The 21,689-nt window shown below is 48.0% G+C and overlaps 1 protein-coding gene across 4 annotated transcripts in view; it reads left to right on the forward strand.

Moving 5' to 3' along the window:
• Positions 1–21,689, forward strand: part of DGKD (diacylglycerol kinase delta) — a 100,885-nt gene that overhangs the window by 33,623 nt on the left and 45,573 nt on the right. Inside the window, exon 1 of one of the 4 annotated variants that reach the window (XM_019739755.3) lies at positions 21,354–21,463. The exons of the other annotated variants lie outside the window; for them this stretch is intronic. The gene's annotated coding sequence lies outside the window, so the exon portion shown is untranslated. Of the gene's footprint in view, positions 1–21,353; positions 21,464–21,689 lie in introns of those variants that run through there. 4 annotated transcript variants of the gene reach the window in all.

Raw genomic sequence — 21,689 nt, forward strand, 5'->3', positions numbered from 1 at the left:
TCTCTTTCAGGACAATTATATTTGTCAGTTTAGTCTCAGATTTGTAACAGTTTTCACCTTCCCTGTTTTTGAAGCTCTTTTAAGAACGTAAATGTTAATGTCCTCATTGAGTAATCATTTATTAATAAAATAACATTGTTTTTAGATTGAATGGTCTTTGCCACTAACTATACTCTGTCTGATATTAATATTGCCACACTTTCTGTCCCTTGTTCAGAATTTAATTGATACGCTTACTTCCCTCTTCCACCCTCACTTTTTTCTTTGATTTTTTCCTTGTGATTTTAGATTTAATTCTTCCAACCAGCATAGTACTGGAATTTGTTTTATATCATTCTGGAATACTTTGCTCGTCATAGTGAACTTTAGCTACTTTCTGCTTGTCAGGATTTTTGCATATCTGACTCCTGGGTTTTGTGGCTGCCTACACTGTATTTTCTTTCTTTTTTTGGGGGGTGGGGAAGGGGAACAGGACTTTTTATTGGGGAACAGTGTGTACTTGCAGGACTTTTTTCCAAGTCAAGTTGTTGTCCTTTCAGTTTTAGTTGTGGAGGGTGCCGTTCAGCTCCAGGTCCAGTTGCCGTTGCTAGTTGCGGGGGCATAGCCCACCATCCCCTGCGGGAGTCGAAACCGGCAACCTTGTGGTTGAGAGGATGCGCTCCAACCAACTGAGCCATCTGGGAGCTCAGCGGCACCTCAGCTCAAGGTGCTGTGTTCAATCTTAGTTGCAGGGGGTGGAGCCCACCATCCCTTGTGGGAGTCGAGGAATCGAACTGGCAACCTTGTGGTTGAGAGGACGCGCTCCAACCAACTGAGCCATCCGGGAGGCAGCTCAGCTCAAGGTGCCGTGTTCAATCTTAGTTGCAGGGGGCGGAGCCCACCATCCCTTGCAGGACTTGAGGAATTGAACTGGCAACCTTGTGGTTGAGAGCCCACTGGCCCATGTGGGAATCGAACCGGTAGCCTTCGGAGTTAGGAGCACGGAGCTCTAAGCACCTGAGCCACCGGGCCGGCCCAACACTGTATTTTCTTGATTTAATGCTTCCTTGGTATCTCTCTTCTGTCTTATATTTCCGTGAGTGGTATACTTACTATTTACATTTACATTTGTTAATGATTTGAATTGAACTCCCCCCCCCCCCCCTTTTTCTTTTACCCATTTACAGTTCACAAATTTTCTTGGGTTATATCGGACCTGCCCAAATAGCGATGTCCCTTTTGTGGTCAAGCCTTGTACTAGAGTGTTTAGCCACATGGAACGTGCTGCTCCGGGCCTTCTCTCACTCGTTATTCAGTTGTTTGTATCAAACTAGTGAAAATGAGAAAGGACCGAAGAGCAGGGCAGAAAAAGAACGTAAAATGTTCTGCTTTCCCCAGGTGAATCAAATATGGTCCTCGTCCTTAGTAAGCTCCAACCACATACTGGTTTCTGTGTTGGGGATGCAGGGAGGCCTGTGACGCTGGCCTTGATGTTGATACCGTCTTTGAAGATACGAGGGTGATCCAACAATACGGTGAATGTTTAAATAAAAACAAATTATTACAGTAAAAGACATGTTGCCATTAATCCCCCTCAGAATACTCCCTTTGAACACACTTATCCCATCGTTCTTGCCACTTTCTGAAGCAGTTCTGGAAGTCTCTTTTGTGAATGCCTTTGGTTGCGCTGTCATGGCTGTCTCTATGTCCTGAATCATTTTGACTTTGGGGAAGAGCCAGAAGTCTCACGGTTCCAGATCTGGCAAATAAGGTAGATGAGGACACACCGTAATGGTTTTATTTGACAGAAATTGCCATGTACCAGAAGTGACATGTGACACGGAGCCTTTCCTGGTGTATGTACATATCTGATTGAAACCTTGCAGGATTCTTTTTTTCTCGTAGGTGACACTGGTTTTTGCTTACTAGTTTGGTGCATAGTAAACTTGCTATCTTCAGGCTTTCATTTGGGTTTTCCATCTTTGAAAAAGTTTTTTCGCTCTCTCTTTTCTCTATAATTGTGATTCATGTGCTTGATCTTGTTCTTTGTGTACTTTGCTTGTTTATTCATTCATTGATTCAGCACGTACCTACTGAGGGCCTACCTGGGCCACGCGCCGTGCTCAGCACTGATGTTCCAGTGGAGAGAGGCTGCACTAAGTTTCACTAAGCTTGTGTTCTGGTGGGGGCTTCAGGGGGCACACGGAAGGGCAAACTTACAGGCTGAGGCAGACTCGGGAGGGAAGGCTGCATGGGGCGTATCATAGAATAGGGAAGGCCGCCCGCCTTGCTCTTGGGGAGGGGTGGGGAAGACTGCCCCTGAGGTGTGATGCTGTGAGGTGTGAAGAGTGATTAGTGGTAAATCAACTGAAGGGAATGTGTGCAAGTGCATCTGTGAGTGTGTGTTTGTGCGTGTGTGTCCTCTGTCTATAGGTCCTTTGGGGTGGGGCAGGTGGACGGACCAGCCTGTGCAAAGACCTTGTGATGGGGGACATGGTCCCACTGTGAGGAGAAGTGACACAAGGGCCATGTGGCCGTCAGGCAGAGGGAGAGACCACAGGAGGACAGGGCTTGGGAGTCAGTCCTTCCACCTGTAATGCCAGTCAATACTGTGTTTCCCCAAAAATAAGACCTAGCCAGACAATCAGCTCTAATGCATCTTTTGGAGCAAAAATTAATATAAGACTGGGTCTTATTTTACTATAGTATTAGACCGGGTCTTATATAATGTAATATAAGACGGGGTCTTATATTAATGTTTGATCCAAAAGACGCATTAGAGCTGATTGTCTGGCTAGGTCCTTATTTTTGGGAAACAGGGTAGTTACTTTTGGTGAGATTCCCAGATTGGCAGTGATGGAACATTTTACTCGAGCTGTAGTTGGAGTGTAACTAGAGGAGGAAGGGAGGGTGTGCAGGACGTGATGGGAGATGGCGGCTTCTCGGTCAGAGCAGAGGGGTGGAAGCTGGGCAGAGACACGTGGTGCCGTTAGCTCAGCCCGAGGTGAGGTGGGGAAGGTGTCAGGGTTCTGCTTTGGAGCAGCAGGCGGGTTAAACGAGTTTCGTAGAATGGTGGGCGGGGGGCTGTGGGGTTGTGGGCGTAGGGTTTGTTTTTATCTTCTGTGTCTGTCATGTTCTTTTGCGTTATTTTAATTTATTGGTTTTCTCTAATTCTATTTGTTCAACTTTTAATTTTGTTTCTTATTGCATTTACTTGTGATTTTTTTTTTTTTAAATCCCGATGCCAGCTTAGTTTTCATATTCTTTTTACTTTGTCTTTACCCTGGCTTATTCTTGTTTGATGGAGAAAATGTTTTTGAAATGTTTTCTGTGTAATGTGGTTACTTCCCTGCCTCAGGGAAGGAAGCATTTTCCTTTGAGTGCCTCCATTTCTCTTGGGTTTCTGAATGTTTGTATTGACTGGATACCCCGCCTCGTGGTCTGTTCACCTTTGAGCTTCCTTAGTGATCTCAGTCGCCGTCTTCCAGTTCTGTGCTGGCCTTTTATAATCTGCCTGTAGCAGCCCACAGGGAGTGGTAGGGCTGTTCGAATTCAATGCTTTTATTTACTTACTCCTCCAGGTCAGTGTTTTCATCATTTTTAACCTATGTCCTATTTTAATAAAGACGTGATGAAATGTTATCATCTCCTCTAATGTTATTTGAAGTTTCAAAATGCAGCAAAAGCAAAACCACACAGCTGTGTTCTCACTGCCCCCATCCCGCCATCCCTCCCTGACGGCCAGTCAGTCTCTGAGTCCATTTGGTTTCATTACAATGCTGTCATATGTGCCTCATGGGAGCAAGGGTTTTTCTGTTTTGTTCACTGCTTTCCCCAGGGGCTAGCACCCAGTAGGTGCGCATAACTACCTGTTGAAGAGTGACTCGGTTCCCTCTGGTTCCAGCATGATTTGGGCTCTGTTCGTCTTATTGATTGCACACAGCAGAACACTGTCAGTGGACCGGACCTTCCTTCAGGCAGCATAGGGCGCCATGGGGAAGGCAGGCTGTGGAGGAAGTAGCTCAGGCCCGCAGCGGAGTCAGGAGGGCTTCCAAGGCTGAGAAGGAGCTTGCCAGCAGTGCCCAGTATGGGGCGAGGGGTGTGGAAGCAGATCCTGTCCGAAGGAGCAGACGTGGCAGGGACATGGGATGGGCAGAGGTTGCAGGGGAAGTCCTTTCCAGGCCTTGGAGAGTTTGGACTTTTTGCCAGATGTATTGGGAAGCCATTAAGATTTTTAAAGCCGTGGGTGATAACAGTGGATTTTTGTTATGAGTCTGGCTGTTGCCAGAGACTGGATCTGCAGGAAGAGGTGGCCAGAGTGCACAGGAGGCGGTGGGCCAGGGGCCTTTGCTGTGGCCAGGTGAGGGATGTGGAAGCGAGAGATGTGGATGGAGGCGAGAAGGGCTGGAAGCACAGAGGGTGTTGCAGGCACTTAGTTAAACACCGGCCTCCTTGTTCGCGGTACGGCTTTGTTTTGCCTGCCCCGGGAATTCAGAACAGCACTGCAGAAGCCTGGGGTTGAGCAACAGTGGGAGCTTTCCTAGAAAGCAGCTCTGTCCAGACAACCTTGTCACATCGTGCAGGGCCGGCCACACGCACGCGGCCGTGCTCGCGCGTTACCAGGAGCCTTTCGCTGGCCCCTGCAGTTTTACCACCGTCACCTCAGAGACTGATGTCGTGGTGGCCGCTGGTGTCAGAGGCTCTGTCCTTTTGAGGGAGGCAGAATCAGCCAAATTCAGTGTAGTGGAGGGGAGGTGGACACAGGGGCTTCTGATGGACAGCAGGGAGTAGGTAGAGGGCCGACGGCAGGCAGGTGCAGGCTGGGCACCTTGGCTTGTGTCTCAGAGGGCAGGGAGCCCAGAGCACGTGACGACTGTGAGACACGCACGCCCATGTCGCCTGGCAGACGACGGTGGTTCTCGGTGGAAGTTTTACTCCCTGGAGCCCTCTCCCCAGTCCAAGGTGACCCTGGGTGCCTGCTGTCACCCCGTCACCCATTCACAGCTCTGTGGTGCAGGGGCGTGGCCTGAGCCGTCCACCTGGGACTCTTTGGGTTGTGGTGCCCACCCTGGGTGGCACATTGGCCCTGGGATGAGCAGTGGCTCTGATCTGGCTGAGGCACACATCCAGTTCCCCAAGCTGGGTATTGTACACCCTCTGTCAGTGGCACTCTGGGACCCCCACTCTGTCAGATTTGGCTGAGCAGCCTGAAGGCAGAGAGCCTGAAAGCCAGCCCTGTGGGGGAAAAGCACCCGAGGAAAGGATGTGTGTTTATGGACGCCTGCTGTGACATGTTCAGTTACCTTTTACTTCATTATGAAGGGGATTCTGTGCTGTTTGGTATTTCTACATTTGGGGTTTCCCAGAGAAATCAGGGATTCTGTCTCTGAATATGCAGGTGTCAGAGCCTGGGCCACTGGGCTAGGTCACAGTCCTTTGTTTCTCCACAAGGACTCACCACAGGGCCTTGCAGAGCAGCAGTGCCAGGGCAGGGACTGGTGAGCCGGGGTGACTTGTATCTCAGCCTCCCCCTAGCTGAGTGGCTTTGGGCAAGGCACTTAACGACTCTGAGCCTCAGTTTCCTCACCTGAGAAATGGGGATAATAATTTTAAGTACCCACTTATGGGGTTGTTGTGAAGACTCAATGAGGTAATAGGATGTAGACACGTGTTTGCAATTATTACCGTGATTATGGGCACTCACTGTTCATCCAACGAACCAAGTAGAACTTACAGTGTCATTTGGTACATCATTGGAAATGTTTCTTTTAGTTTGATTCACTTACATTTCTTAAGTGAACTGTTGCGTACATTTTCTGTTTGCTGAATAATAACTTCTAATTAAACAAAACCACTACGATTGCTCCCGACTTTAGCAGGCCTGATGCAGTCTGGTTTACTCTTACCCCTTGGGTCATGGCGGCAACTGCAGTTGAGTTGGACTTGGAAGAGGAAAGACGAGTTTTGCTGGAATATACCTGAAATAGAAAACCATTAAAAAGAGTCATATTCTGCCCATTTGAAAAGCACTGTACATCCCTGCGTGCCTCTTCGTTTCTCACCGAACGCAGTGCAGGGGACCTGGTGCTCCCGGGCCCTCCTAACGGCCCGCCCCACATGGACCTGCTCAGCCAAGCCCTGTGCACACGTCCCTCTGGTCTTTGTGGGGCTGCTCAGCCTGGAGCCCTTTCCTCTCCTCTCGTAGACCCTGTCCAATCCTCAAAGGTAGGGTGAAGACTGTCTCTGTAAGGTCGCCCTGTTCACGCCTTCTGTGCCTCCCGGCAGTGGTTCCCAAACTTGGCTGTGCCCTGGCACCCTATGGAACTTTAAAAAGTTTCCTGACACCATCCCCAGAGATTCTGACACTGGTCTACAAATGGGTGATTTTTCAAACTTTCCATGATTTTGAGGTGCAGCCACCTTTGGGACACTCATGTGACAGGCCCCTTAGTAACCTGTGCACTTGGTCACGCCCCTACATCTTGACTCAGGGCCAGGGCTACTCTTTCACACTTGCTGTCCCCAGTGCAGGATACACATGACTGTGGGTCAGCCAGAGCTCGGGTCAGCAGCAGCTCGGGAGTGGGTCTTGCTGCTTCTTCCTGTTCAGACAGGATGTGGAATCGTCTCTCTGCGAAGCCCCGCGGACACACGTTCATTATTGTGGCCGATCTGTGGGCCGACCCCTTATGTTCACGTTACCCACTTCCAGGTGCCTGGAGTAGTGGAGAGAGCAGGGCTGTGGGGCTTCCCCGGGCCAGCCACGTGGGTCTGGATTCTGGGAAGCAGGTGTGGGAGGGGCCGGCTCCCTTCTTTGTGTGTGTTTCCAGCAAGTGTGACAGCTTGACAACTTCTTCACCCCAGGAGAATATAGGAAGAATCTAACAACAAAGACGGCTCTACCGAGTAGCTTCCTTGCTGAAATCAAGCAGAAACCAACTGGGAAAAAATGCATGTTTTAGAAAGACTTGTTTTTCCTTCTTTCAACGATCCTGGGTTGTTGCAAATCCTGTATTAGGGGCCTGAGAGCGGACAGAGGTGGGTAACACGTTTCCTGAGCTGAGGGACTTCTCACAGCCTGTTGGACGTGACAAGAAATAATTATATAGTGGCCTCTGACAACTCGAATAGACAAAGGTGTGAAATAGTGTGAGAGTGGCGAGAAAGCATCTCAGCCGGCCTGGGGTGCGGGAGCCTCTGAGAAGGGAAAGTGTGAGCTGCACGTGGGAGCAGGTCTCTTGCAGAGAACAGTGTGTGAAGGGCCGGTCCAGTTCAGGGACTGGCAGCCAGGAGTTGTCCTGTGTGCGTCAGACCCCCAGAGAGTGCCTCCCCCAGGGACTGGAGCCCATGGGGGAACGGCGTATTCATGTATTTCCTGAAGTGTTTAAATCGTAACAATGATTTTAGGGGACATTTAAAGTAGAAAAAACAAAATCCCACAGTAGCTCAGCAGCTGTTTTCTTTTTCATGTTCCCCTCAGACTTTTTTGTAGACAAACATTAAATTTTACATATGTTACACACATAGCAGTGTATGTATAATTTTATATTTTGGCTTTATTATTTCATCATAAATGTTTCCACATGATGAGTCTCTGTAGTGATCACTTTTATCATTGCAGATAGTTCATTGTGTGGATAGATGTGTCATAAATGATCAGTTAAGCTTTATTTATTCCTGAATTATTTGGAACTTATCATGTTTTCCGCTTTTCCTGCTGAAGCTGTTGCTAGCGCAAGCACCTTCGATCACTGGAGGATCGCTTGGGAGAGGGAGCAAGGTCCCCTGCAGGGCAGCTCCCATGCTGAGTCCCCTTGCCCAGGAGAGGGTGCAGGCAGAGGGCAGCCTGTGCTCAGTCTTGCATCTGTTCTCACCTCTGTTGCCTGCCCTCGAAGTTGAGAACATAAAATCTGCTCTGTTTGACTCGGGTTTAGTTCTGGTTTACAGCTTCATTTTGGGGCCCGAGTACTTCCGTACTGCAACTTCTGCTTATGTGATTTTAAATGGGTCATAATGGGATCGCTAATGTATCCTAAACCCTCAGAATCTCTGGTGAGCATGTCACCTGTGCTAGAGGAATGGACGAGACCAGACTGGGTTTGATGATGAGAAAGTGGACAGATCAAGGGACCCTGGCATAAGTGACTGAGCTGATGGAGGAAGAAACGTGAGCCAGAAAGTTGGGCGGCATATCCTGGAGGGCAGCTGGGCTGGAGTAACGCTGGGGGGGAGGAGGGAGGGTGAGAGTGAGGGTGGGGGGTGAGGGAAGAGTGAGTGAGGGGTGAGAGTGAGGGTAGGGGTGAGGGGTGAGAGTGAAAGTGAAAGTGAGGGTGGGGGTGAGGGAAGAGTGAGTGTGAGGGGTGAGAGTGAGGGTGAGGGGTGACAGGTGAGAGTGAGGGTAGGGGTGAGGGGTGAGAGTGAAAGTGAAAGTGAGGGTGGGGGCTGAGTGAAGAGTGAGTGAGGGGTGAAGGTGAGAGTGAGAGTGAGGGGTGACGGTGAGGGGTGAAGGTGAGAGGTGAGGGGATAGTGAGCGGCAAGGGTGAGGGGTGAGAGTGAGGATGAGGGTGAGAGCGTGGTCAGAGGGAACGGAAGGAGCCCGGGCAGAGGGCAGAAAACATGGCGTATAAGAACAAAATGAAGGGAAGGACAGGCCCTGGGTTTATTATTAAATTTCAGAAAAATGGATTGGCCAAATAATGGGGATTGAAAAAGAGGGTTTTCAGTATAAATGGAATGAAAATGAAGTTTAGGATATACATGTTTAGAAGGCTGATTCTGCATAATACCATATTCAACACTGCATCACAAAAGGGGTTTATAGTTAATGATTGTATTTAATGTTTAGAAAATCATAAAGATGTGTCTAAGAAATAAGTTTTACTGCTCTGTTGCTCTCCTGGTGCTGCCATGACAAATTGCCATGTGGCTCCGAACAACAGACGTGTATTCGCTCACACTTCTGGAGGCCAGAAGTCTGGAATCAAGGTGTTGGCAGCGCTGGCTCCCTCCCAAGGCCCCAGGACAGATTCCGTGGCTCGCCTTTCCCAGCGTCTGCTGGGTCCAGGCGTCTCTGGCTCGTGGCTGCGTTCCTCCAGTCTGCCTCCATCTTCTCGTGGCTTCTCCTCCTCCCCCGTGTCTTCTGTCTCTTGTCAGGGACACTTGTCATTGATTTAGCCCCTCCACGCCCACCGCCTTGCCATCATCCGGGATGATTTCATCTCAAGAGCCTTGATTAGGATGGCAGACGCGTTTTCCAGATAAGCTCGTCTGCACAGGTTCTGGGGTTAGAACATGGAGCAGCTGTTTGGAGGCCATCATTCAACCTGCTACATTGCTTATAGGAAAAAAATGCCAAACTGAACATGATGCGAACACATCAAGTTTATTCTTCTAGACAAAGGAAGAGCGTCCTTGGTCAGTGCGGCGGCTCCACGGGGCCACCTGGGTCCTTCCACAGTTTCTCTTGGCCCACGATGGCTGGGAGAGTGTCAGTCACCCCCTACCTCTTTTTGGGATATGTCGGAGGGGAGGAGAGAAGAAAATGTGTTGCCTGGCAGGGGTTTTTAACTGTGTGTGTGTCTGTGCGTGTGTGTGTGTGTCTGTGTGTGTACACGTGTATATGTCTGTGTGTATGTGTGTGTGTGTACATATACATATATATGCACACATTTCAGTGTAAGGTGAATGAGTTACATTCCCTTGCAGGATATACATGTTTAGAGGGCTGCTTCTGTAAAACACCATGTTGAAATCTTGCCTGACTTCCCCCAACTATGAGATGCCACTTCTGCTACATAGTCATATGGCTGTTGGGACGAGGTTCTATCAGCCTTTGCTCGTAGCTTCAGCCCAGTGATTGCCCTCAAATGACCAGGTCAGAAGAGCCATGCCATGCGAGGAGAGGACTGATTCTTCATGTCTGTATTTATCGTTTCCTTTTCCCCAAGCTATATTGTTGAAATATTTTACGATATCCAGAAGTTTCACATGGCATATTATGAAGATGGTCTTCTTTGTCAGCTGTGTGACTTAGGGCAAGATACTTCATCTTTCTGAGACTCCAGGTTTCTCATCTGTGAAATGGGGATAATGCCGAATCCATCTCATAGGTCACTGGGTTGGCAAAGGGTACCCTCTAAATGTTTCCTGATTTTTATCTCTCCCGCCACTCATCACCACTAGTAGGAAAGTAATAGGATTCAACTTGGTAACACTTATTTATATGGATTCAGAGGATTTTAGATGAGTTTTCTATACAGTGTTAAAAAAACACAAAACAGTGTCTGGGTTAGCTCAGTTGGTTAGACCGCGGTGCTCTTAACAAGCTTGCTGGTTTGATCCCCACATGGGCCACTGTGAGCTGCGCCCTCCACAACTAGATTGAAACAACTACTTGACTTGGAGCTGATGGGTCCTGGAAAAACATACTTAAAATAAATAAAAGTTAAAAAAACAAAACAAAACAGTATCTGTAGCTGCAGAGTATGTATCCAGAAAGAGTTGGTGTCCTTAAGATTATCAGGGAATAACTACTCAACACAGGAAAAATAAAATGTAAAGGAAAACCAAATGTGATTAAAAATATAAGATGCCTTTACCGTGTTTCCCCGAAATAAGACTTAGCCAGATCGTCAGCTCTAATGCATCTTTTGGAGCAAAAATTAATACAAGACTCGGTCTTATGTTTTGTATTATATTGTATTATAATTATTATTATATTATATTGTATTACATTACATTATATTATATATGACCCGGTCTTACATTATATTAAAATAAGACCAGGTCTTATATTAATTTTTGCTCCAAAAGATACATTAGAGCTGATGGTCCAGCTAGGTCCTATTTTCGGGAAAACGCGGTATTTAATCATCTTACAGTTTTGTTAGTTACAGCCTGATAACTAAATAAAAAGGAAGCTATGTAATGGTTTAAGTAATATTTCTAGTTGTTTGAAATCTTGTTGCTTGGCACTCGTGTGTGTCGAGTGAAAGTGCCTTAGTAGGCCTGTGGAGGGTGAACCCGTGGGCCTGAGTTTCTCAGCTGTTTCCAGCAGATGTCAGCCTGTGGGGTGGTCAGGCTGCTCCTTTGGTGAGGAACCACGACCTTTATCCAGATTTTAATATCACTTTTCCTTCCCAGCTTATTTGGAGCACAGATATTTCCTGGGCAAAACCCCTACGCCCATCACTTTGGCTGAGAGCAAGGAAAAGCTATATATATAATTGGCAAATTTCCTTGCATGGAAAACTCTCCCCACTTTTCTGGATCTGAGATGGGGGAGTCAGACTCGTGGGCTGGGCTGTCCCATAAGTTGTCTTACTCCAGAAACCCTGCCAGACAGGAAGCCCCACATTAGGGCAGCCGTGCCTGCCGTCTGGGCTCCCTGCCATGAACCAGCGAGCCCACACGGTTCCTGCTCACGCACAGGGCTGTGGGAGAGCCTGACCTCACGACCTGGCTGTGCCAGCTGTCATTCCATCGGCAGTGGGGGCATTACTACCTTGCACAGGGTGGTGGGGCAGGCTCCTGGCACGTGGTAGATGCCTAGTGAATGAAGTGCTCTGATAGTTAAAACACGCCTTGGGCAGTGGAGCAGGACTGGAAGGGCAGCTGCAGAAGGAAGTTAATCCAGTGAATTCCCTGTGTTATAATCCACTCTGTTCTCAGTTTCAAGAAGCAGAAGGAAACAGGCATGGAGCCCAGTGGGTGGCTGTATGTTTGCTAAGTGTGGGGTTTTGCTGAAGGCGGCACCTGCTTGTGTGGCACAGATGGTTCGAAGAGCCCGGGGCTCCACGTGAGTGCTTGGGGCTCGGGATTCGGTTCTGTAGGTGTCCGAGCAGGTGGAGAGCGGGCGCTGCCTTCTTCTGGCAGCCTAGCTGGTGAGCGGAGGGACCAACCGTGCTGTCTGTCAAGTATGTGTAGAAGTGGTGGTGGGAGAGGCCGCTGTACTTGTCTGGGCTGTGTGTTGTTACTGAGAAGGGACATTTGTGAATCTAAGCCATTTTCACGATACTGTTAGGGTGTGTGTGTGTATATGGGTGTTAATTGTTACACTTCCAGTTGTCTATTTACAAATGACAGAGGAAACAAAAAAGAAAACTGGACCGTTGAGAGACTGTAGTTTGACTAACATACTTTTGTAAAGTTCTTTGACAAAACTAACAGCGGAGAAGATGCATGTATTTGACTGAATTTTTTTCTTTGGGTGTCTAGGAAATGAGTAATTTTAGTCCTTGTTTTCCCAGTATTTGGTAAATACACCAGGGATGTGAGGGCGCCAACTCCCGTCCGTCTGGTTTTTCCTTGAAAGTTAGGAAAATGGTACTCTGTCCCAGAATGACCTGGTATTTCAGAGAATGTAGAGCTGAGGGATCTTTTTATTTCCTTGAAACAACTGGTTGTCAAATTAAGATAATTCCCTGCTCTGTGGTGGCGAGGCTGTGCTGTTTATTGACTGACTCAAGTAATCCTTCCCCCTCCATAGCTGAGCTGGAGTACCTGGTTTGAAAAGTAAACTCACAAATGAAACGTGTCCCTGCCTTCCTCCTCCCCCACCCCCGCCTTTTCCCTTTTTCTTTTATTGGGACGGGGAGGGTGGTAGGAGCTGTTCTACCAGGATGTTTAGCGAAGTGTCAAGTCCTCAGCCCAGTGTAGGGCTGCTCAGGAAGGGAGCGCCCCCTGCTTGGACCCTCTCCCTGGCCGCTGCCAGGCTCCCCTCCATCCCCGCTGGACTATGTTAGGAAAGTTGGTGAGTGTCAGGGCACCATCTTCTCTGCAGCCTCACTAGCTGCAAAGGTCTAAGGAGGGTGGCTCAGAGTAATCAGGTGTTTGGAAAACAGCGTCCGTGCAAGGGCTGGCGCGATACTGACCTTGAGGCGGGAGCCTTCGTATCTGCCCTGCCCCTGCAAACCAGGGCCACTTCCTGGGCTAGGAAACAAGGGCCCCGGCATGTCTGATCGTCCAGGCTGTTGCCAGCTCTGGCCCTGCCTTCTGAGGAATGGACTTTATGCTTTGCTTTACGCAGGAAGTATCTAATCGCACCAAGGAATATTGTAGATTGGGTATCTGTTGTTCCCGGAGCCGCAGTGCTGGTTTCCCCAGGACTGCGCAGTGCCCGTTCACACATCCAGTTGTACACGACTTCATACCCATGTAGACTTGCAGAAGTGTCCTGGCTTTGATGATGCATTCTAGGGTCATTCTACTCATTCAGGGAAAGGTTCACCCTGCCCTTTAAAGACTATTCCAGTGCACTAAGATATGTGAACGTTAAAATAATATTTTTATAACTTAGTTGAGGCATAAATGCTGTACAGTGAACTGCACTAAAGTATACAGCTTGGTGAGTGCATACGCGCACGCGCGCACACGTTGGCACTGTCACGGCAGTCAGGATAACAAACATTTCCAGTCCCCTGACAGTTTCCTTGTGGTCTGTCCTCCCTACCCTCGTCCCAGGCAAACATGGATCCATTATCTGTTTTTGTAGATTAGTTTGCATTTTTTAGAATTCTGTGTAAATTAAATAGTGGTAGTATGTCTTTTTTTTTTTTAAAGTGGCTTCTTTGGCTCAGCATAATGATTTTAAAATTTTCCCTCTCAAGTGTATCAATAATATTCCTTTTCCACCATTTATTGATCCATTTACCTGTTTGTAGTTTTGAGCTATTTCAGGTAGCGCTGCCATGAACATTCAGATACAAGGCTTTGTGTGGGGTGTGTTTTCATTCCCTGGGTAAATGCCTAGTAGCAGAATTGCTGGGTCATAGTAGGTGTGTGTTTAGCTTTTTAAGAAACTGCTCAACTGTTTTCGGAACTGTTTGGAGCTTTGCATCCCCACCAGTAGTGGGAGTTCCAGTTGTTCCACATCCCGGCCAGCACTTGGTTTGGTCAGTTTTTTTATTTTACGTCCTGATGTACGCGTATATGTAGTAGCATCTCGTTGTAGTTTTAATTTCTGTTTCCCTGACGACATATGATGTCAGCATCTTTCCATGTGCTTTTTGGCCATTTGTCTGTCTTTTGTGAAATGTGTGGTAGAATCATTTGTCCATTTTTTAATGGAATGTTTGTTTTATTATTGAGTTGTAAGAGTTCTTTACATATTCTGGATATATAAGTCCTTTGTGTGATATATGTGCTGTGAATGTTTTTCTCAATCTGTGGCCTGCCTCTTTTTTTTTTTTTAAATAGCGTCTTTAGAAGAACAGGGTCTTTCTTTTTTGGTGAAATTGAATTTATCTATTTTTTCCTTTATGGTTTCATGCTTCTTGTATTCTATCCAAGAAACTTTTTTCTACCTTAGCTTCTTCTAGAACTTTTGGTTTTAGGTTTTACAGTTAGAATTATGATTGATGTACAGTTAATTTGTGTCTGTCATGTGAGGTAAGAGTTGATTTTCAATTTTTTTCATACGAATATTCAATTTTTCCAACAGCATTTGTTGAAGAGACTTTCCTTTCCCCATTGAATAACCTCAACACCATTGTCACAAGTCAGTTGGCCATATATTTGTGAGTCTATTTCCAGACTGTCTCTTATATGTCAACCTTTACCCTAATATCCCACTTTCTAGATTACTCTAACTTTCCAGTAAGTGTTGAAATCAGACAGGGCAGGTCCTGTAACTATTCTTTCTTACACTGGTTTTGATTATTCTAAGTCCTGGTGTTTTTGTGTGAATTTTAAAATTAACTTGTCAGTTTCTGCAAAAAGGGCCTCCTGGAATCTTGATTGAGATTGTGTCGAATCTGTAAATCAGTTTATGCAAAATTGATATATTAATGATATTTAGTTTTCCCATGAACATGATATATCTCAGTATTTATTTGGCTCCTTTAAAATTTCTCTCAGCAAACTTTTGTAGTTTTCAGTGTAGATATTTTTAGTGACTGTTGTTAGATTCATTCCTTTGTAGTTTGTTTCTATTAAATGAAATTTAAAGTCATTTGCCAGTACTGTGAACATCATATGAGAATATAATAGATTTTGTGACCTTGGAAAATAACTTATTAGTTCTAGTAGTGGGATCGTAGAGTCCCCAGAAATTTCTATATAGTCATAGCATCTGCAAGTTGGGACAGCCTTACTTCTTTCTGACCCAGATCGCTTTTATTTCTTTCTCTTGCCTCATTGTAAAAGCTAAGAGTGCCAGTATGGTGTTAACTAGAAGTAGTGAAAGCAGTAATCCTTTCATGTCTTCCAATCTTAACAGAAAACAATTCAGCTTTTTGTAGGTACTTTATCAGTTTGAGGCTTTTCTTGTTTGCTAAGAATTTTTGTTATGAATATGTGTTTAATTTTGTCAAATACTTCTTTGCATATATTGAAGTGATCTTATGGTTTTTCTCTTTTATTTTATTAAAAGGACAGATTATATTGGTTGACTTTCAAATGTTAAACCAACCTTGCATTCCTGAGACAAACCCTATTTCCTCATGATGTATTATCCTTTTATTTATTATTGGATTCAATTTGCTGTTATTTTGTTAAGGACTTACGCGTGTGTATGGCCGTGAAAAATATTGGTCTTTAATTTTCTTTCTTTCCTTTTGTCTTTATCAGGCTTTGGTGCTTAGGTTAAGCAGGCTTCATTAAACATATAAACTAGCATCATAAAATGAGGAGGGTAATTGTCCCCCCCCCCCCGTGTTTTCTGATAAAGTTTGGTGTTATTTATTTCTTAAATTTTTGTTAGAATTTACCAGTGAATCTGTCTAAGTGTGATTTAATTTTAATGGATATAAGCTCTTTAGGTTTTCTTGTTTCTTATGTCTACACAGACATTTTCCGCACCGATGTCTGTTTGTTGGAGGGAGGGGTGTAAACTTCAGGAGAGAAGGGATGCGGTGGGGTTTGTTGACTCTCTCCACGCCTGGCACAAAGCAGGCATCCTGTAAATATTTGTTGGATTCATTGGTTTGCTGTTGCTGTGTCTCTGTCCCTTGGCACCTCTGGGAAGCTTTTCTGTCTCTTCCATCTACAAGCGACTGTCATAGCTGGTCCATGACAAAGGGAGGTGGCTCCTGAGTCAGACCAGCTGGCCCCGGCTGACCCAGGTGCCATTGCCTCTCGCTGTGGCTGTTCATATATCTGGTGATTTGTCCCCAGCCCTGGTAGACCGACCCTCCGAGTCAGGGTTTGCCAAGGGTAAATGTTTGCAACCTTTTTCTGTTTTGGTTTTTTAAAATGTTAAATCTTGTGGTTGGAATGACTTCCTGTTTGACATATACTTGAAATAGCAGAGGAATACAGGACGCTTGGTCAGAGGAAAGAGGTAAAGCGCCTGAAGCATGGAAGGGGGGTCGTAGATGAGCAGGGTTATCCCGAAAGGCGGTGACCTGGGGTGTGGCCGACCTGCCCAACAGGAATGTGTTCAGGGGAATGCGATCCCCTTTCCTGGACCACTTACATGGCATCCTGACTGAGGACATCAGTCGGGCGGGGAATTAGAAGCCAGGCTGATTTGGACTGGCCATCTCTGAGCTGTGTGCTCCAGTCAGGTCCCCAGCGTCTAGAGGGTGTCTAGTGCCTGGTCCCCTGCTGCACCTGAGGGCTGGCGCTGTGCTCCTGCAGCAGCCGCAGAGGTCAGGTGTGGGAGCCGGGAGCCGAGGACAGCAGCCTTGCCCCTCGGGGTTCTCGCCCTCCTGGATGGAAATACGAAGGACACAGGCTCCCATGCTGATTAGCGTGCTGTGTGCACGTGCTGGCACTCACGGCGTCCCCAGACCAGGGGTGTCGTTGGCTGGGCACCCAGTCCCTCCAAGAGGGCGCTCCACGGCCACTCTGTACCCTGGACGTAGTGAGTTGACCAGCCGTCTTCTGGCCCTCCTCCAAGCGGTGTGGCCTTGGGCCGTCCCCTTTCCTCTCTGGGCGTCCAATCCTCAGTGTCCGAAATGGTGTTGGAACCAGTGGTTGTTCAGTTATGGGCACATGCAAGCGTCTGTGACCTCAACTTCTGGCTGAACCCGAGTAGGACCACGTGACGATTGGTCTCTGAAGAGAAGCAGCTCAGCTCCTCGTCTTGTCTCTTCCTACAGCTTTGCCTCACGACCATCAAATTGGAAAACCTTCACATTGTGGCTTTTTTTCTTTTTAATGCGCCAATTACAGGTCTGAAGACATTTTCCCTTAGACTGACTTAGTTCTGGGGCAGAGATGACTGCCCGTTTTGTCTTGCATGGTGGCTCACCTGCAAGGAGTGAAGCCATCTTACTGCCAGGTTTGTTCCCCGCTGAAGAGAGTGGCAAGGGGCCGAAAGGACCACACCTCAGATTCTGCTTCTGCCGGCCTAGTTCTTGGCGGGGAGCAAAGCTTGAGAGTGTCCTCACCCAGGTAGCTGGGTGGCCTCAGCGAGGGTCCTTGTGGTTGTCCAGACAGCTTAGCTCCCAGACTGAATCACAGTCAAGTTAGATGATATGGGAATCCTTAGTCCGCAGGGGAAACTGCCGTGAACTATCTCTGCCCCGTGAAATAGGGGCGTGTTAGGGGAGTTGTGCTGAAGCGTGCAGCGCTCTTCACGTCTGTGACGCTTTTCATTCTGAACTGCTTAGAGGGGGTAAGTACACATGCACAGTTGTCAGAGCTGACCCCTCACGTAAACGGGAAGTATTCAGTCCCGTGAGTACCGATTGAGCCTGTACGACCAGCCAGGCACTCGGGTTTCTCTGGGCAGGGAACGGAGACCCTCCCTTGTGGGCACAGTCCGTCTTGCCTGCAGCAGGTTGCGTCTAACAGCTCCACACCTGATTCTGCGCGTGCGCTTTCCTACTCGACCCCAGAGGTTAGCAGCCAGCGTCCGTCGCGGGCCTGCGGGCTGGGGGGTCTCTCTTGCCGTCGTGCGCACGGGAGCACGTGTGGCTGTGTTCCCATAAAGCTGTGTTTGGAGAGCAGGCAGCTGGCGGCGTGTGTCCAGCCCTGACGTAACTGGGTCCTCAGATTTGACCTGCGGTGTTGTTATTTCAACCTTCACGTTTGTTATCAGGCTGCCTTGGTGTCGTTGCCGAGTTGAGAGTTTTCAGTTCTCATCTTACGTAGCGAGTCGAGGCATTTACCTGGAGGATAAAGCAGACTCCATTTCTGCGCCTGGGTTTCTTCTGTGTGAGAGGATGAGGATGGCATCTCAGTTAAGATGAGGCTTGGGATGTTTAACAGAAAACCCAGGTAACAGTGGTTTAAACCAGGTAAGGGTTTCTTTTTCTCTCCTTAAAAAGACCAGGGCCCAGCAATGGGCAGAGACCCAGGCTTCCCCTTGGTAGGAGGAGGTGGGCTGTTCCATCCCCTCAAAGAGTGTCCCCGGAGCTCCCCCAGTGACGTCCCCATCCTTGGGGCACGGGGAGTGTCCTGTGGAGGTTGGCCAAGCGAGGGGCGTCTGGAACAGCATGGACAGGTTGGAAGGAAGAAGGACAAAATGCTAGTTGTGCAGGCAGCCAGTGTTTGTTTTTTTGTCCCAGATGTTGATTTTGTAGGAAAAAAAGAATAGATATATTTTAAAACTCATAACTGTAGAAAATTTAGAAAATACAGAAAACCAGAAGGAACAGAAACAAGTCCCGAATCCTCCCACCGGAGAGGTCAGCTTCCAGTTTTCCAGGCTGTGCCCCGCCTTGAAATCCGCCTCCTTCCCTCCCCCCGCTCAGCAGTCCTGTGATGCAGATATGCCCGTCCATCAGTTCCTTGTGAAGCTGTCTCCCCCTTGGTGTTTCCTCCGTGTTCTGGCTGCACAGTGCATAGCATGCTGCCTGGTAGCCAGGCCGAGGTTTACCTACATTGTGTGGGGCGTGTGCAAGCTGCACTGAGGTCAGCTTATCAGTAAAGACATGCCCAAGGCTTGGCGTCCAGGGTGGACACCTGGTGAGTCAGCAGATGGGGGTGTGGGTGTTCTCACCTTGGGCCCCTGTGCTTAGGGAGGTCTTACTGGGGCCGTCTTACTGCCTAATGAGCTTGACCTTTAGTGGTCAGAAAAGTACGTGGCTGACCTTGGGCTGCAGAGGTTGCTTATGAGCCCCCCCCCTTCCCCTCCCTCTCCGATGCTTGTTAACTAATGTTACCCTAGATGCACTTGGGTGTATGCAGGTTTACCATCAAACCATCCCAGATAAAAGCAGATAAATCATGACAGCGTGGTGGTGGCCGGATTTAAGATTGCTGGTGTGTTTCTACCCTGCTCCCTGCATCCGTATGCCCCTTGGAGACCCACTGCCAGGGGACTTGGATTTGGAGGTCACGCTCACTGGGCTAATAGGAACCCGGGTGTGTGAGCTAATGGCTTGGAGCTCATCGTTCCCGCTGTGCAGTGGCCAAGGAGGAGATACAGTGAGTCCTTTCTGCTGCGGCGTGTTTCTGTCACAAAAGGGCGCTGGCCCGGCAGCTGAGAGCCAGATACCAGCTGTAGGACGAGGCCTGCCATGGAGGAGCATGGCCGTGGGCTGGACGCCTCCACGCTCTGCCTGGGAATCGCTTCTTGTGTCTTAGATCTCTGTGCCTTTGCACATGACTCGTAACTGAACTGTAGCCCATGCATGCACCAGGCTCCTTCGCTCTTTTAGACGGTCAAGTCCTATATTTACTGTAGCATTTCCTTATCACTAGTGTTTTTATTAGAAGTGCCTCATCCTTTTCCACGAGACTTACTGTTTTTATTGTGTACTTGAATAGGATGTGAGGGTTTGCTGCAACTCAAATATTGCCTATAGCAAAAACACTTGTAATGTTTTACCAACACTAAGATTATTTTCTATTCACTTTTTAATACAAATAAAATACATGTTCATTCTGAATAAGTACCATAACCAAAACAAACAAAAAGCACTAAAAGTCTTTTCTCTGAGATCCTAGACATAAACACTATTATGGAGACCTGTGGTTCTCAAACATGGGTGGGATAAGGGGATGGGGAGATGAGATCGGCCCACGGAGGACGTTGGGCAGAGACATTTTGGGTTGTGAGGGCTGGGAGGGGAGCGGGAGGCGGGGAGCACGTGCTGCTGGCATGTCCAGGGTTCAGCTCAGCACCCTGCAGTGTTGTGGGAGACAACAAAGAATTATTTGGCCCAAAATGTCAGTAGCACCGAAGTAGGAAAAGCCTGGTATACCCTAATGGTTTTTTAGGCATTTTCCTGTGAGGATCGGAACATATAATTTAGTTTTACAAACAGTGGGATCAGTTATACGCATCCTAATTTATAACCTGCTTTTTAAATGTATTACATTGTGAACATCTGTGTCTGTAAATATGCACTCTCATCATCCTTTTAAAAACTGGCTATGAAGTTTGCTGATACATGATTTTGTCGTAATGTATTTCACCACACCCCAGTTGTGGGAGATTTGGGTTATTTCGAGTGCATTGAGATTTGCTAGGTTTTGTTTGTTTGTATTTTGCCTTCTGTGTGCTCCTTTCCTGTCTGCTGGTGGGGAAACGCCCTCTGGGGCACCATCTCCGCACCTGGTACCCTTTGTGGGTGATGGGACCCCCCCACCCCCAGGGGCTCTCCTCCACGCCTCTCAGGGCGCGCTCTGGTCACTAAGGTTTCCCAGACACTGAGCACATTTCAAAGCCTAATGAAGCACTGTTGAAATACTGAACAGATGAACAGTCCCACATATGTTTGTCACGTTTCCATTTTAGGTATTACTTTTACTTTTTGGTTCATTTTATTCTTCGTTGCTTTTTTAAATCTGTGATTTTAACCTCTGGCTCAGTTGGCTTTGCTCCCTGCTTGGGCGTCCTGCGTTCCTGGTGGCCAGTGTCCTCGGCGGTTGGGGGTGGGGACTGTGCGCCGTGAGCCCCTCAGCATGTCTATAGCTGTGCTGGTGGCGAGCCCCCTTTACCCCAAAGTGGCCCTGAGACTGGAGGTGGGGTACAGACTCAGGGAGGAAAGTGTCCCATCAGCAGTTCATGCCGGGTCCGCTCCCGGGGTCGGGCAGCAGGCGGAGCTGAGTGCCTGGAGGTCTGGACCTGTACCCTGGGGCCACCTCTTCACAGGGACCGCGGGAAGCCTGGTTGCGTGGTGTCTATTTTTGTGTTTCGTATGGCACTCCGTGAGGAAGTCCGCTGACGACACACATCCAGCTGTTTTGAATAGTCTGTGTCTCAGGGGGCTTCATGGTGGGGACTCTGTGCGCGAGCCCAGCATTTTAGGCAGCATCTGAACAGCAGGATGTGAGTAACAGGAAGTGACAGAAATTACCGAGCGTGCCAGATGCTTATTCTCGGCCACCTTTCCAAGCTCCGCAGGCTGGGGAGCTATATTTAGGCTGGGGAGGCTTCCAGGTCCTGATCCTGCCCCGAACTCTCCTTTGCTCCTCTTGTGGTCAGTGGCTGACCTACACGGGCCTGATTTGTTTCTCCGGCGTCTGTGGGCTTCGGTGGGCACGGGTTCTCGTCCGTCGATTTTAAAACTCTGTTTTTGTTGGGCCACTTCAATTCTGATCCATCTTGAGCGGTTGGAAAGTGTTCTGAAGCAGAGGGGAGCTGCAGGTAAGCGTTCCAGGTGACGGTGGGTGGTACGTCCGCAGAAAGCTGTGTGGGAAAGATGTTAAACTGGCAGGATTTACAGTGAAGTGACTGGAAGGAATTGTGGGTTATGCTAAGCCTCTGGACGGTTGACTTTTGCCTTGTGTTTCTTACACGTGGAAGGCTGGGATTTTTAAAGCCGTAGGCTTGGTGGTATGACGTCACCCATATGCTAGAAGCATTCTTAGGT

This window comes from Rhinolophus sinicus, chromosome 17 (assembly GCF_057876585.1).
Source record: "Rhinolophus sinicus isolate RSI-liver-muscle chromosome 17, RSI-T2T, whole genome shotgun sequence".
In the NCBI taxonomy this organism is placed as follows: Eukaryota; Metazoa; Chordata; class Mammalia; order Chiroptera; family Rhinolophidae; genus Rhinolophus; species Rhinolophus sinicus.